Below are 13,713 nucleotides of genomic sequence, written 5' to 3'. Positions count from 1 at the left end.
GAAAAGGTCTCCTTTGAGCAGATCTAATAGAGCCATAGAGTGTCCCAAGGAGCGGAGCCAACCAAGCGGGGGAAATATAACTCTGAGTCTGAGGGTATAGTACTGCTCCACTTTGGGAAAGAACAAATCCTGGTGAGAAATACTGCATAGGAATGGGGAAAGAGACTAAAGAGGGGGAAGGAGGTCCCTAGTACTCCTTGGCTGTCAGTCAGACTAGGTATGGTAGATACCACTGGATGATTCTGACCCAAGAACTGACCAGAGCTGAGGGCCCTTGTGACAAGCTTCTACCCATCTTTACAGGTACCCATGGGAGGATCCTGGTTGTGTTACACCCTGGTCTGTCTACTTGTCTACTGTGTCCCAAATGTGACACGGGAGTAAAAGAACCATGACACCTACACTGCAGGAAAGCTGGCCAGAGCCTAAATCTGGGAGCTCAGAGTGAACCAGGCAGAGAAGTGCTGGCACCTGCCCATCACAGTCCTTACCAAGGTGAAGGCAGTGATGGAGGCCGTGACAGGAAAGGATATTGTGGTGTTTCCTTCCTATATGGTGTGTCTGCTGAGTGTGTTTGCTTTTATGGAAACAAAGAGTGACTGGAGAATTCTTGGGGACACCAAGGACACCAGTGCTAGTGATTGCTGTCAATCAAAAAGTGAGTCTTCTCTGGCCAGGAAGAAATAATCCACTTTAGAAGTGGATTGCATCAGTAAATTTCAGTCATGGATAAGAAAAATCACAGATGTTGTATTGAACAAATATAAGAAAAGCAAAGAACCATCTTATCTAGTTGGATGCCCTTTTTCTTTTCTTTTCTTTTCTTTTTCATTCAATGGAAAAGCTGTTTTATTGGGGGGGTTGTAGACAGAAAATAAAATCAACAATCTGTGGAAAGTGCATTTTGTTTTTAAGCCTCACAAATCTGCACAGATGATTAGAGTGGGCGAAGCCCTTCTGCATCTGGGAAGATGAGGCTTCAGCTCAGTGAGCACAGAGCTCCACCCTCCAACAGTCACCACCTTGACATTACCCTCTGTGACAGGCGGTCTTTCATTGCCCAGAGAAGCTTGTCCAAGGGATCAAATCAATGGTCACTGGGGACTGGAGCTGAAGCCACATAAAGATGTGGCCTTTATCTCAAGCCACAAACAAGAATGTGTCCCACTGCTCTGATGCCAAACACCAGTGGTCCCAGCTTCTGGGTGTCCAATTTCCTGTATCCAGTAGATGAAGCTAAGGCAGACCCCACTGTCTTTCTGGCCATCATGGGCCCGCCATTGATGAGTCCTGCTGTGGTACACTGCTCCACAGTGCCTGCAGCTCAGTTATCTAATGGTAACTAAATACAGGGAACTAGAATGGGGCTCAGAACACATACGTCAGCTGTCAGGTGGAATGTCAATGCCACCATCTCAGAGCAAAGCAGGGACTGCACTGCAATCCAGAGGTGACATGCAAGGCAGTTAGTTCTTCAAGTGTGAAAGCCTTCTAGAAACAAAAATGAAGGCACATAGGCATCTAGTGCCTAGAAATCATCTGGTTGGCTGAACAAAGCCATATATACTTCCAGCAATTTTAAACCTAACTAGCTATTTTTTTTTCTCTCTCTTTGAAATACTAGGGATCAAACCCAGGCCCTCAAGCATGCTACACAAGGACTCTACCAAGCTACGTCTCTAGTCCTCAGTGAGTTTTAAATTGAGGCTAGATGCTTTTTTGTTCAATGCCTCCTACCTGTGAGCTAGCGCTGCTACTTCAGGCCTGCAACATGATTCCCACTTTCTACACAAAGGTTCCTGAGCCTAGCGGTGAGGATGCTCCAGTGACACAGTTGGTTAGTGCACAGTCCTTTGGTGGCCATCAGCTGTGCGGTACAGAGTATTCAGGTAGTAATAAGGACACAGAGGATCTGCCTTGCCTCAGGACAAAAATGGGTGGGGGTACAGCAAAAACAAGAATCATATTTACAGACACTGGGCTAAAAAAAAAAATCAAATTATAAAATTTATCACCTGTCACTGTTATACCAACATAAAAGGCATTTCAAACAAAGTTTGGCTTTGATAATCCTGATGTAATTTCTGAAGGCCGGCCATGTATGAATACATAAATATGCGCGTCTATTTTTACAGCAGTCTCGGAAGAAGGAAGACTTCTTTGAAGCCCTTGGACCCCGGTCCCCTTCCGTTCCAGCTGCCTCTATGCTGCAAATACCAGGAATCCCAAGAGATGCCTATGTTCAGTCACCTTCACCCTGGCCCCCTTTCTAAGTTTGTCCCCAGGGTGAAAATGTGGAGATCTGTGTTAGCTTTGATGGTTTTTCATTAGTTCACTTCTGCTTGTAAACTGTGACAAGTCTTCCACTTCAGTCCCATCAGACATTTCCATCACCTGTCCAGAAGGTCTTTATTGTAACTGCAACCCAGGAAGCGGTGCAGCTGGTCCAGGCGGCCGCTGTCAGTGGGTCTCCGTAGCCAGGCAGATGTGGCAGGATGAATTCCATGCACACTTTCCATTGCTTCTCACTCTCGGAGCAGAAAATGCTCTGCGAAGTTGGCAGCCTGCTGCCTGCTGCACGCCGGAAACTAGCTTTTTCACTTCGGAGGTGGCATCACCACCCACCATGGCTCCTGCTGCTGTAGCCACTGCCGACACCAAGGTACCATTTTTCCTTTTTAACTTAAAAAATATACACATTTGATAGGGAGCTTGAAACAGGGTCTCACCGTGACTTTCTCCTCGCCCCCACTTTGACTTTTTGGAGATAAGAGTTCTACAGAGTCCAGGCTGTCCTTGAACTCACTATGTAACTGAGGCTAGCCTTGAACTCTTGATCCTCCTGCCTCTATATTCCATTGTTGTTGCCCTAGACCCAGTGCGGGGATGGGTGGGGGTGGGTGGGTGCTGGGGTTGCTCTTCCCTGGCTCTTACATTGGCTGTCTCTCTGTCCTTTACTTCTCAGGCGTGGCCGCTACTGCAGCTCCTCCTTCTGTGGCATGGTGGCTAACTCCTTTCTCCTTCTCAGTCCCTTCCCCAGGAATCCTAAAAGTCCCACCTCTCTCTCCCTGCACAGTCATTAGCCGATGGCAACTTTATTTACCAATCAAAACCAACTAGGGGCAGAGTCTCTCAACATCTTATGTGTGGATTCCCATGTAATTTGGGGGACTGAATTAACTTAAGTATCATTGAACCAAATCCACAACAGATTCTTTTAAAGGAAAATGGTAAATGGTCCAAAAAAAAAAAACAAAACAAAAAAGCAGAAAGACCTCATACCAATCTGCTCATGGGAATTGTAAGACTGAAGAAGCAGAAAGCTCATTTTTGTCAGGTTCATTACTCGTCTTGTAGCTCCATGGTCTAGCTGCAGAAATATATAATCATGAGATGCACCACTTTTTCCTGTTCTAAAAAATGTCAATTTCTTTATTCAGTCTCCAACCCAGTCAATGGAAAGGTTGAGGACTGGTGTTAACTGGTGGCCAGGAGTTGCAGGGTAACCGTAGCAAGCAGAACAGCGACCCCTAGAGACTAACATTCCAAAAATAAAAATGATTGATTTTGTTTTTACAATAATTAAAAAGAAATGGAAAGGGAAATATGAATGCTCTCAAAATCAGATACTGAAGAATAATTTTTGGAGGCTTCCTGTGAGTTTCTTACAATTCAATTATGATGGAGTGGCAGGCCAGGATGCATTAATATTGTGCCCGGGGGAGGGCCAGTTGGCTGCAGCAGGCCCGGGGCACCCACTTTGTCAGATACAATGTAGCTAAAGACTTTGGACTCTGTGTTCTCACAACTGTTGCAACTAATTTTCCAGGACAGTGCCAAATAATTGCCAAGGATGATTAAATTTAATATCCCCTTGGCATTCTAAGTTATGTCTTTGGGAAGAGAATCGATTTAATATTTAATACTCAAGATATGATTAAACCCTGGAAAGTAAATAAATAAATCATGACAGGAAAGAAAAAGCAGATATATTCCACTGTAGTTATTAGATTTTGGAAAATTAGATTATGAAGAACTTCCAAGTTTCTTCATCAAATTGTTTTTTTTTTTTCCCCATGCAAATTTTCCAACTCCGTTGCACTTCAATGGGTATTCACTGCTGACTTGGATGATGGTAATGTGTCCTTAGACATACTGGCAGGAGAGGTACGCACCATTGGCTCTCTCCAGCCCCCACCCGGACTAGATCTCAGGATTTGGGTTAGACAACCTCTGAGACCAGCATGGCTGGCTGAAAAGCCCTGGAAGAACCAGGATCCAGCTCCAGCCCTGCCAGGTCACTGCAAGGACTTTATTTGGTTCTTTCAGTTCTTGGAGCTGGTTGTTTGTATCCCAGAGATGGGTGGTCCATAGATCTCTTCTGCATGTGGGAGGCTTTTGCATCTAGGTTCTAGTGGCCCCCAAGGGCCTTGACTTAGGGCACATGGAGAGATCTGCTATAAGTTGGTTTTGTGCATCAGTCTGGCTTCAGAAGTGCAGGACCCAGGGCAGTGGTGGAGGCTGTTCAGGCAGGGTAGATGTCTGCATGATAGAGGCCCCTGGGAGTGTGGGGAGCCAACATAAAGCGGCTATCATCCTTGCAGCCATCTTGAGCCATATACCCTGACAAAAGACTTGATTACATCAGCCTATAACAGTCGAGCACACTCTGATAACATCTTGCTTTAGATACCCAGGATTTTCCCTTGGGTGTATGACTTAAAGGTGTGTGACTTAAGGGTGTGACTTAGAGATCAGATTTAGAGACAAGACCTAAGGGCATGATTAAAGGTGTGACTTAGAGGCGTGGCTTAGAAGTGAGACATATAAAAGGCAAGAGGCAGACAGGAGAGTTCAGAACAATTTGGAGTAACAGAGATTCAGACACTAGGAGTAGTTGGTAGACATTAGACACTCGGAAGAGAACAACTTAGAGAACAATTTGGATCAGAGAATCAGACACTTCAGAGAGTACAATTAGGAGTAGGAATTAGGCATTGAGGAAGAAAAATTATTAGGTATTAGGCACTTGGCACTTGGAGAAAAAACTTAGAATTAGTCATTAGGCACTTAGCACTTGGAAGAAATAACTTGGAATTTCGAGGCACTAGGGACTAGGAACTCAAGACTTGGGACTTGAAGAGAAGAAGAGAGACTGAAGAATAAACAGGATTGAATCACACTCTGTCTGGTCTCCATTCCTCTAGTCTGTCCTCACTCTCTCTCTCTTGCTGAACCCCGACCCGCAAACTGAGCAGCTTGGGGCAGTGCAGGCTCTAACAGTTTAGCCCCCAAGGCTTTTGGCAGTGCAGGTCCCAACATTGACAGAACGGTCCGAGACATTTCCGGCCCCCAAGTGTGGGGCAGCTCGGGCCGCAACATGGGAGGGCAGCTCACTCCCTGTGTCCCGAGGCTTCCGTTTGGCAAGTGGGAGCCCCATCACTTCCAGTAAGGGATATGCCTCACAGCTTGCTCTATTTTAAATAGTAGAAAGCTATTCTGCTCTTCATACAACACTTTCACCTAATTAAATACTAATTAAACAAAGAAAAAGAGCAAAGAACTCATCCATGAGCTCAACATCCAGAACAAAAGTCAGTTTGGTCTTTGTTTCCATATACATGGATTCAGAAACATCCTCTTGAGGTCCATGAGACACTGTTGCACTCCAAATAGTAGCATCTTGTCTGCTTTTCCAGGCCTGCTAAAGGAAGGTCAGAGCAGAATTTCCATTATAGGGAGCGTGCTTAATTTGGGTAAAGGGTCTGTGCTGGCTAGTCTCCATCAACGTGACACGCAAACTAGAGTCATCTGAAGGAAGGAATTCTTAATTGAGAAAATGTCTCCCTGGTTCGGCTGTAAGGCATTTTCTTAATTAGTGATTGATGGGGGAGGGCCCAGCCCATTGTGGGTGGTACCGTCCCTGGGTGGGTGGTCCTGGGTTCTATGAGAAAGCAGGCTGAGCTAACCAGGGGAAAGCAAGCCAGTAAGTAGTACCCCTCTGCAACCCTCCTCCAGGTTCCTGCCCTGTCTGAGTTCCTGTTCTGATTTTCTTCGATGACGAACAGTGTTTTAGAAGTATAAGCCAAATAAACCCTTTGCTCTCCGACTTGCTTTTTGGTCATAGTGTTTTTAACTAGCAATAGAAATCCAAACTAAGTTATGGTCCCTGTGTGGACAACTCGGCATCTTTATATATTGTAGTGTATCCACTGAAGGGTAAAACAGAACTTTAATGAGCACAGAAGACTGGTGGGGGCCACCCTGAGTTCCTGGTACAGCACTCCAGACTTGCATTAAGTACAGTCAGCAAAGGTGCTTGGCTCAAGAAGGAGCCCACGGTACCCACCTCACACCTGACCTGTCTCCTCATGCTCCCTTCTAGGGTGGCTCCTCCTGCCCTAACCCTCATAGACAGAGTTAAAGAGGGACACTAAGAAATGTGTGTTTACATATCTAACAGTATTACATTCATAATCAATTTGTAAAATTTATTACTTAATATTTATAAGAAAACAAATGTGTTAACCATGAAGACAAACTGGTAAGCTTTAGTTTGTTTTTTGTTTTGTTTTGTTTTGTTTTTATATAATATACAGTTGTCCCTAGGTCTTTCCAGCAGATGTTTCCAAAACTTCTCAAATACAAAACTTCCTGGAGGCTGTATAAATGTATAAATGTATAAACGGCGTTTGCATAACATCTATGACCATCTTTCAGAATAGCTTAATTAGCCTCCAGACTTCTTATACGATCGAGCACTACTTAAGTACTAGGTCAGTAATTGTTACACTCTATAGTTCAGGAAGCAATTACAAGAAAATGCCTCTGCACTCAGCACGGATGTATCTTTTTTTCTTCAAATTCAGAACCCTGGACCGGAAAGGTCAACTGTCCCCAGACTCATGCCTGGGACTGAGAACCACTGAGTTAGACAATCTCTTTGCAGGCCTCTGGCAGAGCCATTCGAGCAAACTGTCTACGAATTTACCTCTGTAGCGGCTGTCTAGCAGGGCACTGTGAGCCTTCAAAGCCTAAGAGAGATCTCTCAGTAGAAAAAGTCTTATATGGGTATGCATGGAGGTCCGAGAGAGAAAACTCAGGTCATCAGGTTCAATGGATAACAGATTTCTTCTGGACACTAGATCTGTTGGTGGAATTGTGAAAATATGGTTGGTTTTGTTGCTGGGTTTATTCATGATTATTGTTTCTCAGCCATACTTACTTGCGGACCAAAGACAGGGCAGTTCTGAGCCACTCCTGAGTCTGTTCCTGTCTCAAGCACTTGGATAAAAACTAATGTTGCCTCAGTCCTCAAGAGAATGAGATAGTAAGGTTTGAGTTCCAGGTTATCCTATGCTACATGGTAAAACACTGCTGATTTTTTAAAGCCGTCCTTCCTTTATAAAAACTACTTTATTATTTGAGAATTTCATACAATGTATTTTGTTCAAATTTACTCCCGACTCTTCCCCCTAATTCCTCCCAGGTCCAGCCCTACATCCTCCCCCCCCCCCCCCCAATTTTGTGTCTTTTTTCTTTTAATAACCCTTTGAGGCTAGCCTTGAACTGGTGCGCCTCTTCCTGACTCTTTAGCGTCTCCTGCTGGTAGGCACCAGCACAGCAGGCTTAACACTTCTTCCGTGTGTCTTAATTAGGGTTTGTATTACTGTGATAAAACACCATGACCACAAGCAACTTGCATGAGGAAAGGGGTTTATTTTATCTTATACTTCCACATCACTCTTCGAGAAGGATCAAAGGAAGTCAGAACAGGAACCTGGAGTCAAGAACTGAAGCAGGGGACGTGGAGAAACCTGGTTTGCTAGCTTGCTCTTCCTGTCATGATCACCTGCTCCCTTTTACGCCTCAGGACCCCCTGGCCCAGAAGTAGCACTGCACACAGTGCGCTGGGCCCTCCCATCATTAATGAGGACGATGTTCCACAGGCTTGCCTACTGGCTGGTCTTATAGAGGAAGCTCTCAAGTGTGCTTCCTTCTTCTCAGATATATCTACGTTTGTGTCAACTTGACAAAAATCAACCAGCATAATTGACCCCTATCAACTTGATACACAAATACATCATTTCTTTTCTTTTAATATTTCTCGTTTTTTCCTTATATTGAAAATAGATTTTTTTCCTCACATAAGATATCCAGATTATAGTTTCCCCTCCTACTTCTCTAAGTTCCTCGCACCTCCCTTCCCGTCTAGACCCACCTTTCTGTCTCTCATTAGAAAACAAACAGGCTTCTAAGGGATTGAAATAAAAACAAACCAAAACACTAACACATCAGAATAGGACAAAACAAACAGAAGGAAAAGATCTGACCTGAAAGCTTCCTTTCTGTGGTGGTTTCAATATGTTTGGCCCATGGGAAGTGGCACTATTAGGCGGTGTGGCATTGTTGGAGGAAGTGTGTCACTGTGTAGGTTGGCTCTGAGGTCTTCTATGCTCAGGCACCAGTGCAGAAGAGAGTCTCTCCTCCCAGCTGTCTTCAAATCAAGATATAGAATTCTTGGCTCCTCCAGCACCATGTCTGCCTGCATGCTGCCATACTTTCTGCCATGATGATAATAGACAGAACCTCTGAAACTGTAGTCCAGCTCAAATTAAATGTTCTCCTTTATGAGAGTTGCCTTGGTTATAGTGTCTCTTCACAGCAATGGAAACCATCATACCAGAAGGCACCATGCAAGCTTCCTAAGAGAGGAAGCAAACAACAATCCCACCCTTCTACAGTGACCATGAAACCACAAGAGTGACCAGCATGACACGATAACTCTAAGGGTGAAGTACATACCTTGATAGTAACCAACAGCTCTCTCCTTGGACTTAGACCTACTCAACAAGAGAAAAATCATGCTTGGTACTGGAAACCTAGCCAACTACCCAAGGCTAGTGAAGTCATGGATCTTGGCAGGGAATCTATAATAGCCACTTTACTAAGCCAATATAATCCCTAACTACATTCTAAATATTTTTTCTTATACCTACAGATAATGTTTGGCTGTGGGTCTGTGCATCTCTTTCCATTGGCTACTGAGTAGAGCCTCTCAGAGGACAGTTATGCTAGGTTCCTGACTGCAAGCATAACAGAGTGTCATTAATAGTGTTGGGTCAGGGGTTGGGTCTTGCCTATGAGATAAGTCTCAATTTTGGGCAGTCATTGATTGGCCATTCCCTCCGTCTCTGTTTTATCTTTGCCCCTGTGCATCTTGTAGGCAGGACATATATTGGGTCAAAGGCTCTGTAGGTGGGTAGACTGGGAGTCCTACAGGAAGTGGCAACTTTAGGATCCAATTACCATGGTGGGTTTTTTTTTTTTTAACACTACAGCTCTATAACACAACTTGAAACTGGGGATGTTGGATAATAAAAGTACCTTAGGCAGCTCTGTTATTATTCAGGAGTGTCTTAACTATGCTCAGTTTTTATGTTTCCATATGAAATTGAGGGTTATTTTATTCAACTTCTCTGAAGAGTTGTGTTGAAATTTTGGTGGGTATTGCATACTGGAGTTCAGAAATCATCTCACAAACCACATGAACACCGGAGTCAGATAGAGATAATTTATTGAGCACACAACCAAAATACTGATTGATCAGGGTCACAGCATAAACTTAGAAACTAAGACTGGACTTCAAACATTCCTCAGGGCCAGCTTATAAGGGAGAAGACCACAATGAGTTCATCCACATTGTGGCATCGTGGTTGGCCCTGACTCAAGTCTTTTAGTAGTTAGGACATAACAATTCAAGCCTCCCCACCCCACCCCCCATCTCAGCTCTGAGTGAAGGCTAGAGTTGGGGAATTTCAAAGAAGAATGAGGGAGAGGAGGAAAAGGAAGAGGAGGAGAAGGACAATGATAAGGAGGAAGAAAGAGGAGGAGGAGGAAGAACAAGAACTATTTTTCCTGTGTCTACAGCAAGATGCTTTTGTGTCATCAATATGAATTGGCTGACAGGCATGAAACAAGAGTTACAGCCAAGCTAGGGTTATTTTAAGTTAGGGAGCAGGCTTGACCATGGGACCAGGCTTCAACATTGCACAGAATCTATAGATTGCTTTTAATAAGAAGGGCATTTTCACAATATTAATCCTGCAGATTCATGATCGTGGGAGATATTTCCATTTGCTGATGTCTTCTTTAATGTCTTCACATTTTTATTACATGTCTCTCACCTGCTTGGTTAGAGTATCCCAAGATATGTTATTTTTGAGGCTACCCTGTTTCCCTGTGTTTTTCTAAATTGATTTGCCATTTTTATATTGGAAGGCTACTGGTGTTTGTGTGTGTGTTAATTTTGTATCCTGCTACTTTTCTAAAAAGTGTTTATAAAATGTATACATTTCCTGGCGGAATCTTCTTTTTCAGGGGTGGGGGTCCTGGTGGAATCTTAAGGGTCATTTGTGTATAAAATCATATTATCTACAAATAGATACTTTGACTTTTCTTTTTCCTATTTGTATCCCCTTGGATCCCCTTCAGTTGTCTAATTGCTCTAGCTAAGACTTCAAATACTATCATGAAAGTTATGTAGACAGTGGGATCCTTGTCTTGTTCCCAATGTTAGCAGAAATTATTTGAGTTTCTCTCTGCTTATGTTAATGTTGGTTATGGGCTTGTTATAAATCATCTTTATTATGTTGAATATGTCCTTGGTATCCATAGACTCTCCAGGACTTTTATGATGAAATGATGTTGGATTTTGTCAAAGGCCTTCTCTACGTCTAATGAGACGACCTTGTGGTTTTTGTCTTTCAGGCTGTAGATGTAGTGAGTTACATTTATCTATCTGCTTCAAACCATTCCTACATCTCTAAGATGATGCCAGCTTGATGGTGGTGGATAATCTTTTTTATGTGTTCTTAAATTTTGGGTTGCAAGTATTTCACTGATAATCTTTGCATCTATGTTCATACAGGGTATTGGCCAGCAATGTCTTGTTGTGTTTTTGTGGTTTTGACACCAGGGTAATAGTAGCTTCATGAAAAGAATTAGGAATTGTTTCTTCAGCTTTTATTTTCTACAATACCTTGAAGAGTATTGGTATTAATTCTTCTATGAAGGTCTTGTAGAATTGTGCACTGAATCCTTCTGTGCCCAGGCACTTTTTGGTTGGGAGGTTTTTTAGTATCTATCTCACTGGGCATATGACTTTGTTTAGATGGTTACTTGATCCTTATTTAACTTTAGTAGGTCATATGTAGTAAGAAATTCATCCACTTCTCTTAGCTTTTCCAGTTTGGTAGAATAGAGATTCTGAATGATTCTCTGAGTTGCCTCAGTATCCACTGAATTGTCTTTCTTTACATTTCTAATTTTATTACTTTGTGTCTTCTCTTCCCATCTTTTAGTTAATTTGGCTAAGGGTTCACCTTATTTTTCCTCTAGAAAACAAACCCTTAATTTTGTTGATTTGTTATATTTTGTTTCTGCTACTTTTATTTCAGCCATGAGTTCAACTATTTCTTCTCATACTCTTTTGAGGTTTCATTTTCTTCTTGTTTTTCAAGAGATTTCAAGTGTGACACTGTGTTATTAACATAGAATTTCTCTTGTGTTTTTTGTTTGTTTAGGCATTTAGTGCTATGTACTTGTCTTTTAAAATAGTCTTCATTATGAACCTTATGGATATGTTGTGTTTTCATTTACATTCCATTCTAAAAGGTCTTTATATGTAGGAAGCCGTGGTCAGCAGTGATACATTCGCCATTCCAAGATGGCTCGGACATCATGTCCTTCCCACTAGTAAACAATGGACTGCGCAGGTGCAAAAAGGCAAAAGCGCGCCAAAAGTCACTGCCCATCCCGGGGCGTATTATGGGTAATGAGTGAACAGCCAAATCAGAAGTGAATACGTCACTCTAGGGTGTATTTAAGCTGTGCCTCTTCCTGTCTTTGCCCCTTCCGAGGTCTTTCCACTTCTGCTGTTACAAGTAAAGCCTCGTTTGTAGTAATACCCGATCACTGCCTCCGTGTCCTTTTTCACGGGCGAAGGGGACACGAGAGGCGCGTGGAACATTTATATTTTTTTCTTTATTTAATCTCTGTCTTGTGGTGATTTGAATTAAATGTTGCCTGTAGGTTCCTACATTTGAATATTTAGTTCCCAGTTGGTGGAACTATTCAGAAAGGATTATGAGGTAAGTCACTGGGGGTGGGCTTTAAGGTTTCAAAAGCCCATTTTATTCCCTGTTATTTTCTGCTCTGCCTCATGCTTGTGGATTCAGATACAGACTCTCAGCTACTGCTCCAACATCATGCCTTCTGCCTGCCTGCCTGCCTGCCTGCTGCCTTCTGCCTGCTGCCTGCCTGCTGTCTGTCTGCTGCCTGTCTGCCTGCCTGCTGTCTGCCTGCTGCCTGCCCGCCTGCCTGCTGTCTGTCTGCTGCCTGTCTGCCTGCCTGCTGCCTGCCTGCCTGCCTGCCTGCCTGCCTGCCTGCCTGCTGTCTGTCTGCCTGCCTGCCTGCCTGCCTGCCTGCCTGCCTGCCTGCCTGCCTGCCTGCCTGCCTGTCTGTTGCCATGTTTCCAGTCATGGACTCTCATCCTCAGAAAATGTAAGCCTCTGACAAACTGTTTTTTCTTTGTCTTGGTCATAATTTCTTATCACAGAAATGGAAGCTTCCTTCAGTAGTGAGTTAATCAGCTTCCATGAGTGTGTATACTTTCTGCCATTTCTATTGTTGACACCCAACTTTATTGTGGTCAGATAAGATGCAGGACAAAAGGTGTTATTTCATTTGTCTTTTAATTTTTGAGACTTGCTTTAAGTCTAAATATGTGGTCAGTTTTGGAGAAAGTTCCATGGTCTGCTAAGATGAAAGTATATTCTTCAGTGTTTGAGTAAAATGTTCTGTAGACGTCTGCTAAGCCCATTTAAATTATGGTGTTATTTAATTCCAATGTTTCTCTGTTTAGTTTTTGTCTGGATAACTTGTCTATTGCCAGGAGTAGGGTATTTAGGTCACCCACTACCCCTGTATTAGGGTCAATATGATTTTAGCTGTAATAGTGTTTCTTTAATAAATTTGAGTGCCCTTGTGTTTGGTGCACAACTGTTTATAATTGTAACTGGATTTTCCCTTTAATGAGATTGTGGTCTCTTCCCATATCTCTTCTAATTAGTTTTGAAGTCTATTTTGTCAGACATTAAAATAGCTACCCTTGCTTTCTTCTTGATTCGATTTTATTGTAACATTTTTTTTTCCATCCTTTGCCCTAGGGTAATATCTATCCTTGGTGGTGAGGTGTGTTTCTTGTATGTAGAATAAAAATGGATCTTGTTTTCCAATTCAGTTCGGTAATCTATGTCTTTTTATGGGGAAATTTAGACCATTAGTATTGAGAGTTATTAGTGTTTATTACTTCTTACTATTTTGTTACTGTAGTGTGCCCCCACCCCTTGACTAGCTGTTTTGGAATTATTTATTCCTTATATCTTTTTAGATGTAGTTAATATTTTCCTTCTAGTGGGTTATGTAGAAATGGATCAATGAACAGAAACTACATAAATTTGTTTTCATCATGAAAAGTTTTTCTTTCTCTGTCAATTTTAATTGACAGTTTTGTTGGGTATAATAGTTGAGGTTGACATCTGTGATCTCTCAGAACTCCATGCATGCCCCTCTGACTTTTAGAATCTCCATTGAAAAGTCAGCTGTTATTCCAATGGGCTTGCCTTTATGTTTCTTGGTCTTTTCCCCTTA

General features: G+C 42.7%; 1 pseudogene; it reads right to left on the bottom strand.

Moving 5' to 3' along the window:
• Window positions 1-2,307: 2,307 nt before the first annotated feature.
• LOC117724124 (CDKN2AIP N-terminal-like protein pseudogene) lies at window positions 2,308-2,628 on the bottom strand (annotated as a pseudogene).
• Between the last annotated feature and the right edge of the window lie 11,085 nt (window positions 2,629-13,713).

The sequence above is a fragment of the Arvicanthis niloticus genome, chromosome 20, assembly GCF_011762505.2.
Source record: "Arvicanthis niloticus isolate mArvNil1 chromosome 20, mArvNil1.pat.X, whole genome shotgun sequence".
NCBI classification, from domain to species: domain Eukaryota; kingdom Metazoa; phylum Chordata; class Mammalia; order Rodentia; family Muridae; genus Arvicanthis; species Arvicanthis niloticus.
This window is presented reverse-complemented; position numbering and strand designations above follow the sequence as displayed.